General features: G+C 40.3%; 1 protein-coding gene across 2 annotated transcripts in view; it reads left to right on the forward strand.

Annotated features, from left to right (window-relative positions):
• The window catches only part of cntfr (ciliary neurotrophic factor receptor), a 221,541-nt gene that overhangs the window by 78,011 nt on the left and 124,010 nt on the right, over nucleotides 1-19,520 (forward strand). The gene's annotated exons all lie outside the window — the stretch shown is intronic.

Genomic DNA, 19,520 nt, shown 5'->3' on the forward strand with positions numbered 1-19,520 from the left:
ATCACAATATAGATTAAACCAATAATCCTAACCAAAGTATTTTATAGTAATAATTCAGCTAATACAGCTAGGAGACCCGAGTTAAATTCCACTCTCGGCCATCTCTGTGTGGAGTTTGCATGCTATGTTAATTGGCGACTCCAAATTGTCCATAGGTATGAATGTGAGTGTGAATGGTTGTTTGTCTATATGTGCCCTGTGATTGGCTGGCGACCAGTCCAGGGTGTATCCCGCCTCTCGCCCGAAGACAACTGGGATAGGCTCCAGCAGCCCCCATGACCCTTGTGAGGATAAGTGGTAGAAAATGAATGAATGAATTCTTCAAATATTCTGTTTTTTTTTACAATGATTTGTCTCTGTGTTGCATGTTACAGTACGAAGCATATGGCAATTAAACAAACTTGCAAAAGGTCTCATACAATACCTAATTAATAACAGCCATCTGCTAAAGGCATATGTTACTCTACCAGCCGTATTGATGCAGGTTGATCTTGTCCTCTTTGTGTCCCACAGCAAATTGCATCATTGGTCTTTTTAATTTCTGCTTTGTATATTTGTTTTCTAAGTGTGGCTTTTTGGCATCAAATTAAAAAAAAAATCACCATATTGGGGAAGAATTATTAAGAATAATCTCCATTAGTGGTCAGTGAGTCACTTCTTTCCACTTGAGCCAAATCATTCATTGCCAGACCTCAGTCGGATGATTAAAGCTATTGATATACAGTATATATGATGATGAGCTGCCACACATGGTACATGCATCACAGGAAAAATCCAGATGATTGTAAGGTCATAGCTGAAAATGGAAAAGACAGTGGAAAACTCAAGTTTTCTGCTGCAAAGATTGAATGAAAAGCTGATTAGCATCTGCATGACACTGGACGTCACCAAACTATGATGGATTTCTTTTGAAACCATGACCCATTTTTACACCATTTTTTTTTTTTTTTGGAAATGGGTCCCCAAGAGATGAATAGTATGAATAAAAAGAAAAGAAAACAGAACAGAACGGCCTTGGCGGAGGTAACAGGTTTGCCAAATTCATCCGACAGCAAGTTTAGTTTGGCGTTCTTTCTGATCAGGTCATTACTAATTGCAAGACAAACAAGAAAAAAGAATGTCTGGAGACGTACATGGAACACTCAAGTCATTCCTCCTCCACTTGCTTCAGAAAAAGCTGGGAGAGCCCTGCTCACCTTGAAAAGTGCTGAGGTTCTGTCTAATCTTTGCCTCCTTAAAAAATTACCTTTCTGAAAGGCGCTTCGGTTCAAGGAATCAATAGATCACTCGGGCTGCAAATGTATTATCTCACAAAAGCAAGGCGGGAGGAATGATGAAAGGGCGGAATGAGTGGAGCGGGGTGAAGATGATGAAGGGATGCAGATGAAGAGCGGAGGAAGTGAATGATCTGGGGTAAGAAGGAGGGGAGCGCTGCAGCAGGATGGATTGGATTGAGCAATGGGAATGGGCATCTATGCAGGGGAGGCCAAATTGAATGCCTGAGTGAAATACACCAAAAGAGTTACAAACACATTGCCAGGTAGCCATTAAGGGCTGTCAAATGTTGAATTAGGGAGATGAAAATCAAATGAGATGGTTGGGCTATGAGGCAAATTGAAAGGTGCCGCTATATAATTATAGAAATAGAGAGAGCAGGAAGTAGCTGGAAGTGAAGAAGATATGGGGATTTTTTTCAGCAGGTGATTAGTTTAGATTTTATATTAAATGTAAGTATGTTGAATGGCATATTTAGCATATTGGCATATTTGCTTTGCAATAACTAATAAATAATTATTTTATTGTAATAAATATTTATTATTTTGTATTTCGTTTTTTTTTCCTTTTTTTAATTTTTTTGACACATACCGAAGTACGAGGTAATATGACCATATAATGACATAATGGGTATCATAGTAACCGTCAATATAGTGATATAGTGACATCACTACTATACTGACACATCATGACCGGTTCAAGACTCTTCATCCTTGTATTTAGCAAACATCAACAGCTTGTATTGGTTCAATCTATTGTTATCAAACCATCTTTTTAATATGACCATTATGACCCGGAACAAAAAAGCAGTGGTATCATCTGCAAAAAATAACAGCTTTAAGTGTTTTGTGGCTTTGGAAATGTCATTGATGTACAAGTTGAACAATTTTGGTCCCAGTATTGACCCCTGGGGTACTCCGCAAGTAATATATAAACTTGCAGATGTGTGTTCTCCGAGCTTTACGTATTGCTTCCTGTCAGCTGAGTAGCTTTTGACCCAGTAATAAACATAACTGAAACTGTCAGGGTGGGTGTGAGAGGCAGGGAGTACTTTTACTCTTAGTGCAGACCTGCCAACATGTACACATTTCTCGTACTCACCATACATTTTGGCTCTTGAATACACTGGTATGCTTCACAGCTCTCCATTTTGTTGATTGTTGATTAGATTAGATTAGATTAGATTAGATTAGATTAGACTAGATTAGTCTAGACTAGATTCGTCTAGATTAGATTAGATTAGATTAGATTAGATTAGATTAGATTAGATTAGATTAGATTAGACTAGATTAGACAGAGTGAACTCTCTTCTTGGTAAGAGACAAGGAAAAGAGATGGCAATATATTGTTGTCAAAATGATCAAATGAACTTTTATTCATTGTGAGATTAATTATCTATTATTACAGTGACACCCATAAAATATATACATACTAAATATAATATATAATAATATATGCCAGCATCCATGCAGTCTGAATTAATTAGTTGAGAAAATCTAAAAATCCAAATGATTGAATTCCATTTGCCTATGCATTAATCTTTATCTCCATTGTCTTATGCACTCTCATCCAATTTAGAGGAGATTAGCACTAATCAACTGACTCACGTAGGTATGACAAACGTCATGGCTCCTGACTCTCCATCGCGGGTCATCTAAGTATGACAGGAATTAAATTGGAATGCTCAATGTTCTGCCTGATTTGTCTGACGACACGTTGACGAATGATTTCAAAGCGTATGAATTTGGAAGCAAGATCTCCCGTCACAATAATCATTTGCATGTCATTCGGCCTGGAGCGTGCACATTCAATCTTTGAAGTAAGTCACTCACCTCCATGACATTGGGAGAACTCCTTCACCTCACTCACACATAAACATGCAAACACACAAGCAAACAGATCAATATAGTCTCATTTCACACCTGGTGAAGTCAAGGTTCTCCACTGCAGAAGCAGGAATATACAGGCCTAAGACAGACTCAAACATGGATGGATGGACAGCCAATGGACTGATTGATGGACAAATGGATGGATTCAAGGACCGGTGTCAGAATCTGCACCGAATAGATGGCGGAATTCCAATGAGAGATGTTTTGGTCGGTACAAAAAATGATGTATGCTCATTATTGGCTTTCTTGCGATATAAGATATATGCTGTAGATATTGTCCGGCATAGCCGATATCCTCAAACTAATGAACACAATCTGCTTCTTTTACTGTGATGCCATTGGATGCATTTGACTAATAAATTCTGTTTGTTCAATACAAGTTATAGAAAAGTGCCCTGATTATTTTCAACATTTTGTCTCCATAAAATCATAAAAAAAAATCATAGCCATTAGTCACTATTCCGATATAACAATGATACAATTTGGAAAGCTGCACATTTCTATAAGGCACAAACATCCTTACAATACAAAGTACATAAGTATGTACACAGTAAAACACTACAGCCTGTTATGTCAAGTTAATGATTCTTAATTCTTAACTAGAATGTGTAAGTTACGATTCAAAACAGAAGGGGACAACTAGCCGTTACGGATTAATCGTATGAAGTGCAAACAGATAACAACCTCTGAATCGAGTATTGTCCCCATCAAGTTGGACTAAGACATTAATTAAGCGTTCAAAGGGTTGCTGCCTCCAGACGGATACCCTTTTCATGTTTTGTTGAGTTTTGTAGCCATTATCAAAAGAAAAGCAGAGATTTGTGGTGTAACTGTGTTAGTTAGCAAAGTACTACGGCGGCAACTGCTGATGACATCAGAGCTAATAGTCGTCTAACAAGGACATTTTGTTCTAAAAATACATCAATAACATGAGAAGACACATCATATTGTGTGATAACCGGAAAATATAGACACAAAATGTTCAACTTTAATAGAAAAACATGGTAACGCTAGCAGGGTTTATACTGTACTACTAATTGTTGACTCAATCATAAAACTCTTACCACTTCCCTGTGTTATATGTTCAGGTTGTTTTGTCGTCCTTGCCATAAATGAAAACACAAAAAGCCAAAGAACAAGCAAAGAAGGTTGAAATAGGCACAATTCCCGCTTTTCCCTGGGAGCTAGGCACTTGATTACTGCTTAGGTCCTTTGCTGCTTTTGCATTCCTTCTCACTGCTTTGTCCCTTGCCTCTCCTCTCCTATCCCCTGACGTGAAGCTGACAGATTCATCCATTCGCAGCTTACAATGAATGCAACAAAGGGGTGCTCTTTAAATCCCAAATTTCTGACATTACAGGCGACTACAAAAATAGGAAACACGAGTCTTACAGCAAACATTAGACCTTACTAATCTTCTTTGGAATGAGTTTTTGGGAAATTAAATGAGGGTGCCCACTTCTTATTTCCACTCTTCTCCTCTGAAAGTGAGGCAACTGAGGGCAGGTGGCGAGACCTTTCGTTTAAAGTTGGGTGAGAATTCCTCAAAGGGAGACAATATCAGGCAGAGGTAGATGCTCTGGGTGCTTCATTTCGGAATGTGTGCGCACGAGTGAGTCATACACGCCCTCCCTACCCACTGGTGTGCCTCACATCGGTTCTACGCCACAGACACACTCAGGTAATTACAGTGTGCGTGTCTGAGTGGGCATGAAAGTAATAGAAGGGGAATTTGGTGGCAATTGCCAGTCATTTCACACAACTGATCTAAACAGCCATGCATATGCGTCCAATTACTGTGCAGGAGACCCGGCTACCTTTTGATTCACAACCATCTCTACATTGCCTCTTCTGAAGGCATACGCCACACAATGAAGCCATTTAAAGTGCCAATGCTTAACATAAATTGCAGTGAGGAGACATACCCAGAGCGCATCTATTCATTAATGTTTGCATTGTTCCCACAGAATTGCATTTTGTGAGCTAAAAGGCTGGTAATGTTCAAACGTTTTAACACCTTGGTTATAATTAACAGAAAACAAGGTGTCGGTGAATAATTGCTTTTGTAAAGCGAGCATATTCGTTGACGTATTTTCAATTTTCTCTCCAGCACATAAAGCATTTGACGAAAGGAGTGTGAAAAGTAATTACGGCTGCTGTGGAGTTTATGTGATAAGCATAAAATGAAATTTAATATTTAATTGAATACCCTCTCGGCTGCACGGCAGTCGAGTGGTTAGAGTGCAGGTCTCACAGCTAGGAGACCCGAGTTCAATTCCGGCCATCTCTGTGTGCTCCAGCATCCCCCACAACCCTTGTGAGGATAAGCGGTCGAAAATTAATGAATGAATGAATACCCTCTCAGCTGCATGGTTGTTGAGTGGTTATAGCGCAGTGCTCACAGCTAGGAGAGTTCAATTCCACTGTGTGGAATTTGCATGTGTAGGTTTTCTCCGGGTACTCCGGTTTCCTCCCACATTCCAAAAACATGCTAGGTTAATTGGCAACTCCAAATTGTCCATAGGTATGAATATGAGTATGAATGGTGTAATATTAGTGTTAAAGTGACTATAGGGGTGTTATCTCAAATTTAGAGGGCTCTAATAATGTTAATATATTCATACATACATACATATTCATTCATACTCATATTTATGAGTGTGAATGGTTGTTTGTCTATGTGTGCCCTGTGATTGGATGGCGACCAGTCCAGGGTGTACCCCGCCTCTCGCTGGAAGACAGCTGGGATAGGCTCCAGCACCCTCGTGACCCTCGTCAGTATAAGCAGTAGAAAATGAATGAATGAATACCCTCTGCCTTTCTCCTGCAGCGACACACAGAAAAATCCCTTACCAAAGCTCGGACCTCCACAAACAAATTCTGTACCCTTTGATACGATGCCGTACGCCCTTAGTGAAGTTCAGTCAATGACAGAATATGATGGAATTTTCAGTTACATCTGTTGTTCTGAGAGTCAGTCACACATTTCATAAGATTTGCTTCAAGAGCCATTGAATATGTCCCAAACGTCGTATAAATTCAGTCATCTGTAAATCTTCGTTCTTGTTTTGACATTTCCATGCAAATAGTTCCCACTCACAGATGTTGAACCTTCTGCTTTGCAAAGCTAAACTGATCTTTATCAAGTATTTCCTCCTCTGCCATGGGTTAATTTGTTCAGACAGAACACTTTAGGGACTTTGTGCTATTAGATATTTGGCTGAGCAATGCGGGAGACCTAACTTTCTGACTCCCGTGTGAGCGACACAATTTGAAGTGTTTAGTATCTAAGTGATATTGCATAACGGTTTTAGAAGGGTTCAAGTTTTTAGGTAGATAAACACAGTTACATAAACGCCCCTCGCCACTTCAACTTATTTGGCTTCACTCTATCTATAACGGGGGTGCTGGAGCCTATCCCAGCTGTCTTCGGGCGAGAGGCGGGGTACACCCTGGACTGGTGGCCAGCCAATCCCAGGGCACATATAGACAAACAACCATTCACACTCACATTCATACCTATGGACAATTTGGAGTCGCCAATTAACCTAGCATGTTTTTGGAATGGGAGAGGAAACCGGAGTACTCAGAGAAAACCCACGCATGCACGGGGAGAACACAGAAATGGCCGAGGGTGGAATCGAACTCAGGTCTCCTAGCTGCGTGACCTGCGCTCTAACCACTCGTTCACCGTGCAGCCCCAATAGGAAACAATGTATATCCAATTATTTTGTTCCTGACACACAAAAAAGTGGACACAAACACCTGAAGTGGACATTTTTGTCAAAAACCTTGGAAAACCACGGTTCCATAATTCCAATAACTTCTTTCATACGTCTGTTCCTTCTTTTACCACTTTTGTTATTGTGCATTTTCGGGAAATGACTTTTGTTTGGCTAAGATGCTCTGACAGCTACTTGACAGTCTACGAATGCGAGAAGACAAAAACACCCATTTTCATGTGAACACAAAAAGAGGTCAGACATAACAAGCAAAGTGCGTGTTTACCACTTTGAGATGCTGATAAGTAACCTTGTGTTTATTTTTAAAGGAAAATCACCTCTCGCCTTTCTGCACACCATTCTGCCCACTGTTTTGCTTTGGGATTCATTTTATTCTGACCTTCGAAGCAGCTTTGAGGTGATGTTTTCCTCAGCGGAGGAAAGGTGTGTGCACTGATGTGGCCAGAAGGTGCAGTGCTTGGCCATGCCCGTATAACAGATTGCTTTGCTAATAAATATTGAACGGACAGGAGCCCACTTGCACAGGTGTGTGTGTTTTTTTTTACTTTCTGTGCGTATGTTGTGAATAAATGGGAAGAGAATGCTAATAGTTCTGTCAGGACCTTGTTGCGACGAAGGAGAATGCACACACACACAGAATTATGTGTGTGTGTGATGTTTACACTGTGAGATTTACACTGCTGTCTTGCATTTCCCTCCATAATTTAGTTATTTTATTCTATTCTCCTCAGATTGAATGACTAATGACCTATATAAAAATAGCTTCCCATTTGAAACTACACAGCCACTGACTTGCAGCTCACCGTGAACAAATAAATGTTACTTCCTTCTTTCAACAACCATGCAGGTGGAGCCAATTTCAACAACTCAACAAGAATTTCAACTCTGAAAATGACCTGAGGCAGAAGGAAATTCAACTTTATTTGTTTGGGTGATGTTGGTTGAGCATTTATGTTTCTTCCCTTCATTTCCACTCCTGTTTATGCTCTTAAGCATATTAACATGTAGGGTATCTGTTGTATATACAGCTTGATTTAAACCATGACAACTTTATTAGTTGTGTTATTTGTTTCACATAATATTGGGACTTTGTTTCTGTTACAGTATTACAGTATTACAGTACATATTTATACAGTAAAGTCTTGTTATATCGATATTGTCGGGAGTCGGAAAAAATATCCATATAACCGAACTGTCGATATATCCGATCCTGCGCCGAACTGCATTAAACACATGCCAAACACATGCCTGCAACAGAAGAACCAACTGTGTTCGTGGTTTCTCTCGTGTGTATAGATTCTATACACACGAGAGAAACCACGAACGCCAGCATGTACATATGAAAAACAGTGATTATTGCAAGCGATAAAAAGATATCTGAATACAACACAATTAAATACATGTATTTGTACGCTTGTGTCTTCGTTGGAATAGGTGTGTATGCTATGTCAGTTGGTTCTTCTGTTGCAGGCATGTGTTTGGCCAGCTATGTGGGGTGGGTTGAGCATGACCTGTGAACCAGGAAGTGCGGGAATCGGTGTGTGTGCTGCGCTCTGGTGGTGGAAGTGTGAAAAATAAAGTTGACTGGAAGCAGCCGTTCGCCGTGTTCTTTTTTGGTATTGAAATCCTTAAGCAAAGATTGATTTAAGCTGCTTTTGTATCGATATAAGCAGACCAAATTGGCTGGCGGGAGATGAAAAGGGCATCGTAGTAACCGGATTATCATAATAACCGGGTATCGTACTAACGGAACTAATTATATCATGAAAGACTAGAAATTTGCCGGGAAATGAAAATAGTATCGTAATAAGCAGTACTTCGATATAACCGATATCGATATAACGAGACTTTACTGTATTAAATAATTTTTTTAATATTTAACGTTTATTCTGCTAAAATATTTGTCCTTACAATTTTATGATGTTCTCATAAAATTAGGACTTTTTAAATTACATTTTTGTTGTAACATTTGGATATTATTCTTGTAAAATAACGGCTGGGGTTTCAAAATAATAGCACCCCCCCCCCAACCCTCGTGAGCATAAGCGGTTGAAAATGAATGAATGAATGTTGTTCTCTGCACGCATTTTGACCCTTCAATAATACGCTTGTATTATACACTGGTATGCATTGACGAGCTAAAGTAGATGGATATAGATCAGGGGTGGGCAAACTACGGCCCGGGGGCCACATCCGGCCCGCCAAGTGTTTGAATACGACCCGCCCAATCTTTCCAAAGTATTTCATTTAAAGTCAACATACAACCTGGCATCATGGCCTGAGCCAACCTTTTGATGGTTTTATCAATTTCGTTTTTTGACATGGTCTGTTGTTTACAAAGTGCTCCTGAAAAAAGGGACACAAGCACATAATAATAATAATAATTATTATTATTATTAGATTATTATTAGATTATTAGATTATTATAATTATTATTATAACTATTATGATTATTATAATTATTATATTAATGCTAATTATTATATTAATTATATAATATTATTGTTATATTTGCATATTTTACATAATAACAATGTAATAATTATTATTTTAATTTTATTGTAATTATTATAATATTTTATTATTTTTGAAATATTTAAATATAAATATAAAATAATAAATAATAATAGCAGATTGCATGACAATTTTACAGATACAATAATACCAGGTGGACTGTTACGTGTAAAATATATAGTCTGCCCCCCCCCCCCGGAAATTTTGTCACAAAAGTTTGCCCACCCCTGATATAGATGGAAGTTGTTCCAGCAGCAATATCACTCCCCTTCTCTCTTTAATTGTCATTGTACCATCCTTACACATTTGACCATAAAGGCGAGTTAGAGCTGATCAGAGAGAAGCATTCTAGCTTTGTCACTGCCCCTTGCTTAGTCACTGTTGTATCACTGCTATAACGATCCCTCTGGGGAGGAACGGGACTCTGCTGTCATCAGCATTAACCGGACGCCTACCATGGAAGGAGTGCGTTCTGTAGAGGGCGAGGTAGAGAGGGATGAACGGTGGATGTTGTGAAAAGCAAAAAAATAGCCAGTGACAGAATTGAGAGCGCTTGCGAGCAATGAACAGACAAGGTCGGTGGGGAGGTGAGGAGGACGACAGACAGGAGGAGAGAGCTGGAACACTACAGATACAGAGCGAAAGAGACGGACAGCTCCACTGCAGATGCAGAATTAGAGCATCACAGGAAGAGGCAGCAAAGAAAAGGGGAAGGCTGACAGCATGGGCGCTTTAAATGAGATTACAAATGACTTCCCCTCGCCATGACACACACTTATATTGACAAAGGGTGAGCTTCGAATATGACATCAGTGTTATGTCAGCAATGACTCAGTGTTGTGAAATGGAGCTGCTCAGCCATAAATATCTGCTCCTTAGCATTCGAGTGTGACAATAGATGACCCCTTGACTGTGCTTGCGGCTTATTCTTTATGATTTGATGGATAATTTCTGACATCAATTGGGGAGTGATGCAAATGTTATCCATTTTTCAGTATTAAACCTGTCACTTTTCGATAAGTAGTATAAGTCATCAATATGTAAAACATTGTATAGTCGTACATGATACAATAATTGCCTGTATGTGTACTGTACCTGAGTAAAAACGTAAGTGTCGGTGTGTTTAATAGGTCACTGAGGCTGAAAATTACTTCCACTCGTGCGCTTTGTCTGCCTGTAGATTATTGTACAAGATGGTCTTATTATAACTGCAAGTAATCGGTCTAATTTCACCATTAATGTGCTTGTGTGTGTGTCTACATTACGTCTATGTACTATGTGGGTTTGTGTGTGTGTGTGTGTGTGTGTGCGCATGCGCCCGAAGAGCCACTCATCTCTTAAACACACCTACATGATGGGGTGAACTCTACAAATAGCCCCCGATGGTAAAAGTGGACGCTCAGTCTATGCTGCCACTGTATCTGCTATATTTATCTAAATGGCTAAGCAGCCTGGTTGAGTCAACATACTCTTTTTCTTTTTAGCTTCCAACATAAGCAGAATGCCCCGTGGCATTCCTGCAAACACTCACAAACGCAAATACACACCAAGTACCAAAAGATATATGAAAAAAAGAAAAAAATATATAATCATCTAATATATGTATATATATATAATTTTCGTATATTTACAGGGCTTACTTACAGTAAGTCAAAAAACTTGTGTGTTATTTTGAAACCCCCAACAGTAATTTTACAAGAATAACATCCAAATATTACGACAAAAATGTAATTTAAAAAAAAGTCCTAATTTTCTGAGAATATCATAAATTGTAAGGACAAACATTTTAATGGAATAAACTTTAAATATTAAAAAACTAATTTAATATAAATAAATACTGTAACATAAAGTCTCAATATTACGTGAAACAAATAACACAACTAATAAAGTTGTCACCCAATTATTGTAATAAAGTCATAATAATGAGAAGAAAGTTTACAAGAGCTGAAATGGGGTGATCCTATCCATCCTGGTCACTCCCAATGTGTAACCCCCAGCATCCGCATCTCTGCTCCCTGCAGTTCAAAAACACAACCACAACCACTTTTACCCAGAAATATTATATATAATATATATGCAGGAAAACCAAAATTGGCATTGACTATCGAAGCAATACCACAGAGATCCCCCGCAGGTTAGGTCGCTATTATTCAATTTGGAAAAGGTATAGGGCAGTGAATGTGTGTGTACGTGTGTGCAAGCCTGCACACTTCATCCTCCGCGGGCAAGGCCTCATCTCTGGTTCTGATTAACTCCCTGTAAAAACACTTCTGTTCAGAACATCACAGCCCGTACATCACACTCTCTCCTCTCTCTCTCTTTCTCTCTCTCACACACACACACACACACACAAACACACGCAAACACACACATGCAGCGCGGCTCCCGGAGGCTCCCTGTTCACAAAGGGGAGTCTACACCCATCATTCAAAGCCTTATAGGCCTTAAGAATGCTGACACACACACGCTCAATCACACGCAGACGCGCACACACATCGACACACAAAGTGCTGTGTTTTCTTAGCTTTGATACACTTATAGAGTTCAGAGGTGAGAGGGCTGGAGGTAACGCCGTGTTTTTCCAGAGTTTCTAACCACCTAAATCTGCTCCTAGACACACAAGGAGGTCCAGATGGCTGGGTGGAGACAAAAAACACTCTCATACGCACACATACACACGCTGTCATGCTCAAACGAATACAAAAACACACACAATATCACATACATGCACATCCGACGTTTACGACCTGACACATGCGTGACGACTTGCAATGACGTTTCCAGTTTCGGGTTACATTGATGCTATTTTGTTATTACAATAATGACTGTTGGTTCAACTTGGTGCACGAAGATTTGATGCTGATGGTGGAGGTACGGCAGATTTGTGATGTGGTGGTGCAGCCTGCATGGTGCGTGGTAGCTGACATCTCAGGGCCCTCTTAATCTCAGCCAGCTGAGCACAGTCACATGTGATCAATAGCTAAATTTATCACTCCAAGCAAAGCGCTGTCATCCACATGCATTAGAGATTGTGAGTGTGTGTGTGTGTGTGTATACGAGTGTGTGTTTACAGGCTCAACCCACGCTACCTCTTGAGATAGGATTGACATTGTCTTTAGCAGCCAATTACAGTCAAAAAGCCAGTGAAAAAAAGGTCACAGTCATCCCGCTATCAACACTCACCGCCAAATGCCAACTGTGCACATGATTGCGCGCGTGTGTGTGTGTGCATGTGTGTGTGCATGTGTATGTGTATGTGTGCACGGAGCCCAAAATGCCAGCAGCTACACTGCAAGGCTCAGCCCCCCCCCCCCCCCCCCCCCCTTGGTGCTTATGAGTAACCTGCAGCAAATCCCTGCATGATTGATGAAAGAATTAATGTTGCCAAGTAAAGCGAAGCATTGTGGGAGTGAGGAAGTGTTATTATGCAGTAGGGAGCATGACATTAGAGGCTCTAATATCAACAGTTGTCTGTGAGGATGTGGATGTGTGTCAGTGTGTGTGGGGTTTACCCCCAGGAAGCATCTTTTGATGTATGTATCAAAAAAAAATCATATGCATGCCTAATACACTCCAAATCAAAATTTTAAGACCAGATTAAAAATTGCAATAATTTACATGATGACCTGTTGGATTTTAAGGAGGTTCTAAGTAGAGCTTCAAAATACAAAAAAGAAAGTAATGAGAGTAAGCAAAAAAAAAAAACATTTGAGAAAGCAATTTGTTGTGCCATCACGATCTGGGGTGCTTTTTCCATCAACGGAACAATGGAGCTTCAGGTTGTGCAGGGGTGTCCAACGGCAGCTGGCTGGTTATCCCTCATCTGTGTTGTAATGACAGTATTTTTCAACAGGACAACTCTGCAGTTCACAATAACTGACTTCTAACCTCACCATCCTGCGTTTGGGTATGGATGGCAAGTCAAGTTTACAAAAATGGACATCAGTTAATTATCGTGAATCAAGATTTGTTGTTTGACTTTCATAGAAAATACTTGGAGACTTTATGTTTCAGGTTGTCACCTGCTTCCGTGTTTCACCACCTCTTTTCCGTTTTCATGCAGCTAAATTGATGAAGCAAAATCACATAGAGAAAGGTACAGGTGCCATTTGACACTTTTAGTGTGTTCCACAGTGCCAGACAAAGTGATGACGTCCACATCAATCCCAAAAGGACAATTCAGACCTGCCGACCTTGAAGACATTTTATGAGTTCTCCACCTCGTCGCGTGTTAGCATTCTGTTGCAAACAAGCAATCGTAATTAAATAGAGAAGTGGGGTGTTATTGCAGCTGGAATGAATCGTGACAACAGTCAGTAGATCTGAAATTTGGAGGAAAATGTGTTTGCAGGGGTGCCCTGTCCATCCTGGAAACAAGTAAGCCAATATGGCCATAAAAATTATTTATCAGGTCATGTCTGCATCAGTTTTTGTGCTCGCTTATTATGTCTGCAAATCTGGAGTTTCCTCGTTTTGGAGTTTTCGTCCATGAGCGGTGGGGCTGTTTCAAATTTGTGATTGGTTGTTCAGAGCAAAACTGTTGGACAATCCAAGAGGAGATATTGACATCTGGTGTGGGAGATGTCCTTTTAATTTCACAATTGTATGGCTTTGCCATGTTGTTAGATAAATATTGATTCTGGACTGTTCCAGATGATATTGGAGTTTAGTGGTTTGGAATGGGGGTTGTTGATGATACTGTCCCTGGGACAAATGGAATTCAGGGGACCTATTGGCGCAACTTGGCTCGCGCCATTACATTCCAGTGCATTCCAATAGGTGGATTGTTTGTGACATTTGGTTCCATATTTGGTGAAGATATTCAATTTTTTTAAATTTTGTTGCCGCCAAACTAAATTTTTGCCGCCGTTACGCGTCACCACGAGCTAGTTGGGAAGCAGTTTAAGCCACTGCACGCCACAAGGCACATTAATGGCAACACTGGGCGCCACAGCAAATTGCATTGGCACCAACTGGCACTGTCCACTGGGCCGGCAGAATAACGGCAACATGGCAACATGCCAAGTGAACATTAATTTGGCGCCACAGTGAACCACTACGCGCCAATCACATAATCTTTGGCGCCAAGTGGCACCGGCCCAATGGACTCTTAGCATTATGCTAGGAATCGAGCATATCGAGCAACTCCAGTTTAAGGGAATCTGTTCCATCAGCGATGTAGCGCTTTGCTTTTCTGCTGGTGCTCTAAAAAACAATATCAGTGCTTTATAATATTGTCTTTGAACCAGACAAGTCCAGCGTTATCCCAAAGAATGGTGTCTCTATTATCTATCCAAACACATTTAGAATACACTTACACTTGTTTCTTACATCATGCAGCCAGAAGAATTAGGGTGAGAACTGAAAATAGAACCAAAGTGGATGTTTTGTCAGCTACACTCATTCATCAGGTCCAAAAATCCCAAAGTGAACTTGAGGATTTTTTTTCTTTGTGCAATCGCTTTTCCTGCTGTGCGTGGTTTTCTCTATTTCTTTTCATGAAAAAGAAGACAATATGAAGGAGGAGAGAGCCTACTCATGTGCATTTCTTGAAGAGACAAATGCCTTCTATCTTCACAAACACACCATGCCCCACCTAGTGTATTTCCCTCCTGGCTTTCCAATTTAAATGCAAATGATCCCAAATCGGACTCCACAAAAAACGAAGCGGCAAAATCATTTGACGCTGCGATGAATTATATATTTTAATTAAGCAGCCTAAAGAATCACGCCTATTCAGCCCTTTTGCCTCCAATAAAGAATGAATAAATAAATATGGAGGGGGGCAGGAAGGGATAGTTAGGCAAGGGGGGGCAATTGTGCCACTAACCGCCTCTGGGTTGTCCTTTTGTGAGCAATCTGAAGCTGTCAGATTTCAAAATGGCATTGTTTGCTGACAGACGCTTTAAATACCCATGCAGTTTCCACACACACATGCCGACACACACCGTGTTGGATTTTGATGGGCAAACCAACACTTAGAAAATGAAGAGGTGATATGGGAATTGTGATGGTCTGACAAGGGAAGCAATTTTAATTTCACCCCCTGTCATTCTCTGCGATATCATCTCTGATGAAATACATATGAGCTGCCAATCACTCACACATACACAACAGGCTGCTTTTGTGCAAAGGCGCACAATCTCAATGAAAAACCTTCATGCCAACTCACAGACACTAAAAGTTATCAAATGGTGAAAAGTTACAAGTTGACTTTCCCTCATGTCCAGATGTGCAGTGGAGTTCAATCTCGGGAAATGTCATAAAAATTGCTTTGCTTCTACAAAACCAACATTTTTGTTAGCACTTGAGTGCGTTCCATAGTGCACCCGCGGGTTAGACATGGAAGAAAACTCTTTCCAAGCCTACTTTGGTAAGACTGTAAAGATAGGGCTCATTTTATTGGTGCAGAGGAACAGCTAATGATATCGTCTGGCATTGTATGACACTAGAGAGACTGTGTGCTTTAAATAACCCTCATGGGGTTCCTGTCACTTCTACCTTATTACGTATTACTACTGCGCCTGCAGATTAAGTCCAGTACCGCAGTGCATAGAAGGCACACATTCACACTTGCATAGCACAACACAAGTTGCACAACACATACATACGACTAGTCCTGTCACGATATTCAATATATCAATTCACCGCACCTAAAAGAAAACGCCACCGTTTTGTCGGCCTCTAGTTTTTTGGCACAAGCCAGTTTTCGTGTTGTGGGACGTGCCACTAGGAGTCACCAAAAAATTAAAAAATGAAAAATATAAAAAAATATTGGCTGCACGGTGATTGAGTGGTTAACACACAGGCCTCACATCTAGGAGACCCGAGTTCGATTCCACCCTCGGCCATCTCTGTGTGGAGTTTGCATGTTTTCTCCGGGTACTCCGGTTTCCTCCCACATTCCAAAAACATGCTAGGTTAATTAGCTACTCCAAATTGTCCATAGGTATGAATGTGAGTGTGAATGGTTGTTTGTCTATATGTGCCCTGTGATTGGCTGGCGACCAGTCCGGGGTGTATTTTGATATATAAGTCGCATATCCGTAACTATAAGTTGCCCAACTATGAAAAAAGGTGCGACTGACAGTCCGGACAAAATGCGGTACATATTGTTGCTTTTGGGCAAATATCATGACATCTAACAATATGACAACATATTGATAATATCCCACTTAAAACCAACAGTTTTCATATTTTTAGTCACTCACACCTGACCATTTGTGGCAACAGTACCTGTCCCAGGTATCCGTGCCTGTGATTAACCAAACATGGTTGTTCATGGTATGCTCGAAGAAGCAGGAGCATCATAGAGGAATCCCATGATGGGAGGAAAACAAACTCAACAATGCCAAGCTGTGGCACCGTCACCACTATTATACGTGAATAATATTCACTGTCACAAAATGAAAAGTCAAGCAAATCATCTTTCTTGCATTTTCTTCACTCCTGTTGTGATACCCTCACCTTCTGCACTCGTCAACCCACGCTGTTTGTTTCTGTTGTTGTTAGTGTGACATTTGTGGCCTGCCTCATTATCGCGAGTAATGGCCAACTCTTTGCAAGTCAGACAGCGAGCAGCTTGGGGAACGTTCATGCACCCATACTGCCTGTCATCTTTATGCGCTTTCATTGCCTCGTGTATACTGTACACTGTATGTCAGTTGCAGTACACGCTGGGACAAATTACACGTTTCCAGCTTATAGCCCCTTCTGGAACCCCCTGCCGTGTTGGCTGCTTCATCACTGCAGTGCACTCTGCAAAGATAGCTTTTGTCAGTGTCCCCCCCTCACCCAATACCAATAAGTTACAGTCTGCACGGCTACAAGGGTGACTGGGCTGCAACACGGACGTTTGCACATACAAAACACATTAGTAGCCTCATTTTACTCCTTTAATGAGACTGTCGTAGCAATGAAAAATACTGCCGTACAAATGTCCCATATATATACTTAGCTTAGCAGGCTTGAAAAAAGGTTTTTCTTTATTTTTCTCAAGCTGCTGCCCCTCCCATGCTGTTGATAATACCATGCCAAGGGCACCAGAGACGTATTTGTGACAAGTTAATGAGAAACAGAATGTTCCACACTCTGTGTATGTAGATCTCCCTACGACTTTTATAGACGCAAGACAGCGTAAAATCCATTGAGACGAGACGTTTATTTGATCCCCGTGACAAACTACCGCTATTCTGCAGGAAGTTTTATGAGCAAATCAAGTTTGCTTTGGGATTGCCAGCTGATTATTTGCGACAAAAAGTGGTTGCGGTGAGAGTATGTTAAGACATCAAATTGAGCTGACGGGGAGCCCAATATTTTTTCCACAGAAGCTAAATTACAAGTGCGAGAAAATGGTTCAAATCTCATATAGCTGTTAAATTGAAATCTGGTGTGTCTAGCAGAAATTGGCTGTGTAAAGAGGATATCTCCATTTGAATGTTCCCATCCCGAGGGGAGGTGTTATTATATTAAGTTGGTAAACAGTCCATTCCGCTGTGATATGAAGAAAAATGGGGCCTTTCTAAATGACCTACAAAAACGGCACATGTTTTTACATGTTTAAATATAAACATTCAAATAATCTTCCTTTCGGATTGTTGTTTTTTTGCTTTTATATACACCAAACATTTGGTAATGGACTCATTCGTTGGTTGTGTCATTCTGTTTGATGTTCGGTGGGAGTCTAAAAGCCTTTTCATGTTCTCGAACATCACCCAGAAGTAGCGATATGATGTTTCTTCACTCAATGATGGTTAAACAAGAGGTAGTACTAAACCTTAACAAAGGGGAGCAGATTTGGAATAAGGGATAGTATAAAGTTGGACCGGTACATACAGCATGTACTCCAAAGAACATGTGAAATGGTACAAGAAAAGGAATGGACAAAAGAGATTCTTAAAAACCTGAAGCTAAAAAATAAATAAATAAAATGTAATCGGATAGACAGTTTGTAACAGTTGGACTCCTCCATCCGAAGAACAAGGAAATCCACTTTGCTTTATTCACCTCTATTTAAAGCACTCATTCTGTTCTGCCCATATGGACATGTGTTCCTTTTTGGGGGCTAACCTTAGCAGCAAGCAGTACCATGTAACACAGTGGTATCTTGGTTTTCATTATGAATCCATTTCAATTGTACAAAGATTGAAACAATTGTTCCCATAGGAAACAATGTAAATCTGATTAATCCATTCCAGACACCAAATGTTTAATAAAAAAAATGTTCATATTCAATGTGCAAAGGGCAATAGTGTACCATAAGTGAAAGTTTCCACATTATGTACATAAACAATGTACATGGAAGTTTATTAGAAAGATTTTGGTTCAAGCTGTCTATTTGGCAAGGACCCATTGACGCTCCAGTGTTGCAGTAACTGAGCCAAAACTGTGACCTTTCACCCACCGCATACTAGTGGGGAAGCAAAACAGTTTAAATAGGATCATCTTTAAAGCTGATTAATTAATTTTGGGCATTAGTGCTGATGTGCAATGGAACACCTGCTCAGTGGCCAGCAGCCAGCAGCTTGACTGCCAGCATTGGTGACTTTGTGCCTTTGCAGTGACTAGAACCCAAAGTTTTGTTTGGTTATAGTGTTACGTAGACAAGATGCAAAGGAATTATTGTCAAAATTGTTTTATGATTCATTTCTGTTCTGGAAGTGTGTTGGATACAGACTTATTTTATTAAGGTGTAAGGTCAATAAAGACATACAGTAAAGTCTCGTTATAGCGATATTGTCGGGAGTCGGAAAAAATATCGATATAACCGGACTGTCGATATATCCGATCCTGCGCCGAACTGCATTAAAAGTGGGCAATAATGCACTCGACATTGTTCTATAGTATAGAACAATGTCGAGCAGCTTAAATCAATCTTTGCTTAAGGATTTCAATACCAAAAAAGAACACGGCGAACGGCTGCTTCCAGTCAACTTTATTTTTCACACTTCCACCACCAGAGCACAGCACACACACCGATTCCCGCACTTCCTGGTTCACAGGTCATGCTCAACCCGCCCCACATAGCTGGCCAAACACATGCCTTTTTTGGTATTGAAATCCTTAAGCAAAGATTGATTTAAGCTGCTTTTGTATCAAT

Source organism: Doryrhamphus excisus, linkage group LG10 (genome assembly GCF_037039965.1).
Source record: "Doryrhamphus excisus strain RoL-2023G ecotype Guam linkage group LG10, RoL_Dexc_Guam_v1.1, whole genome shotgun sequence".
NCBI lineage: Eukaryota > Metazoa > Chordata > Actinopteri > Syngnathiformes > Syngnathidae > Doryrhamphus > Doryrhamphus excisus.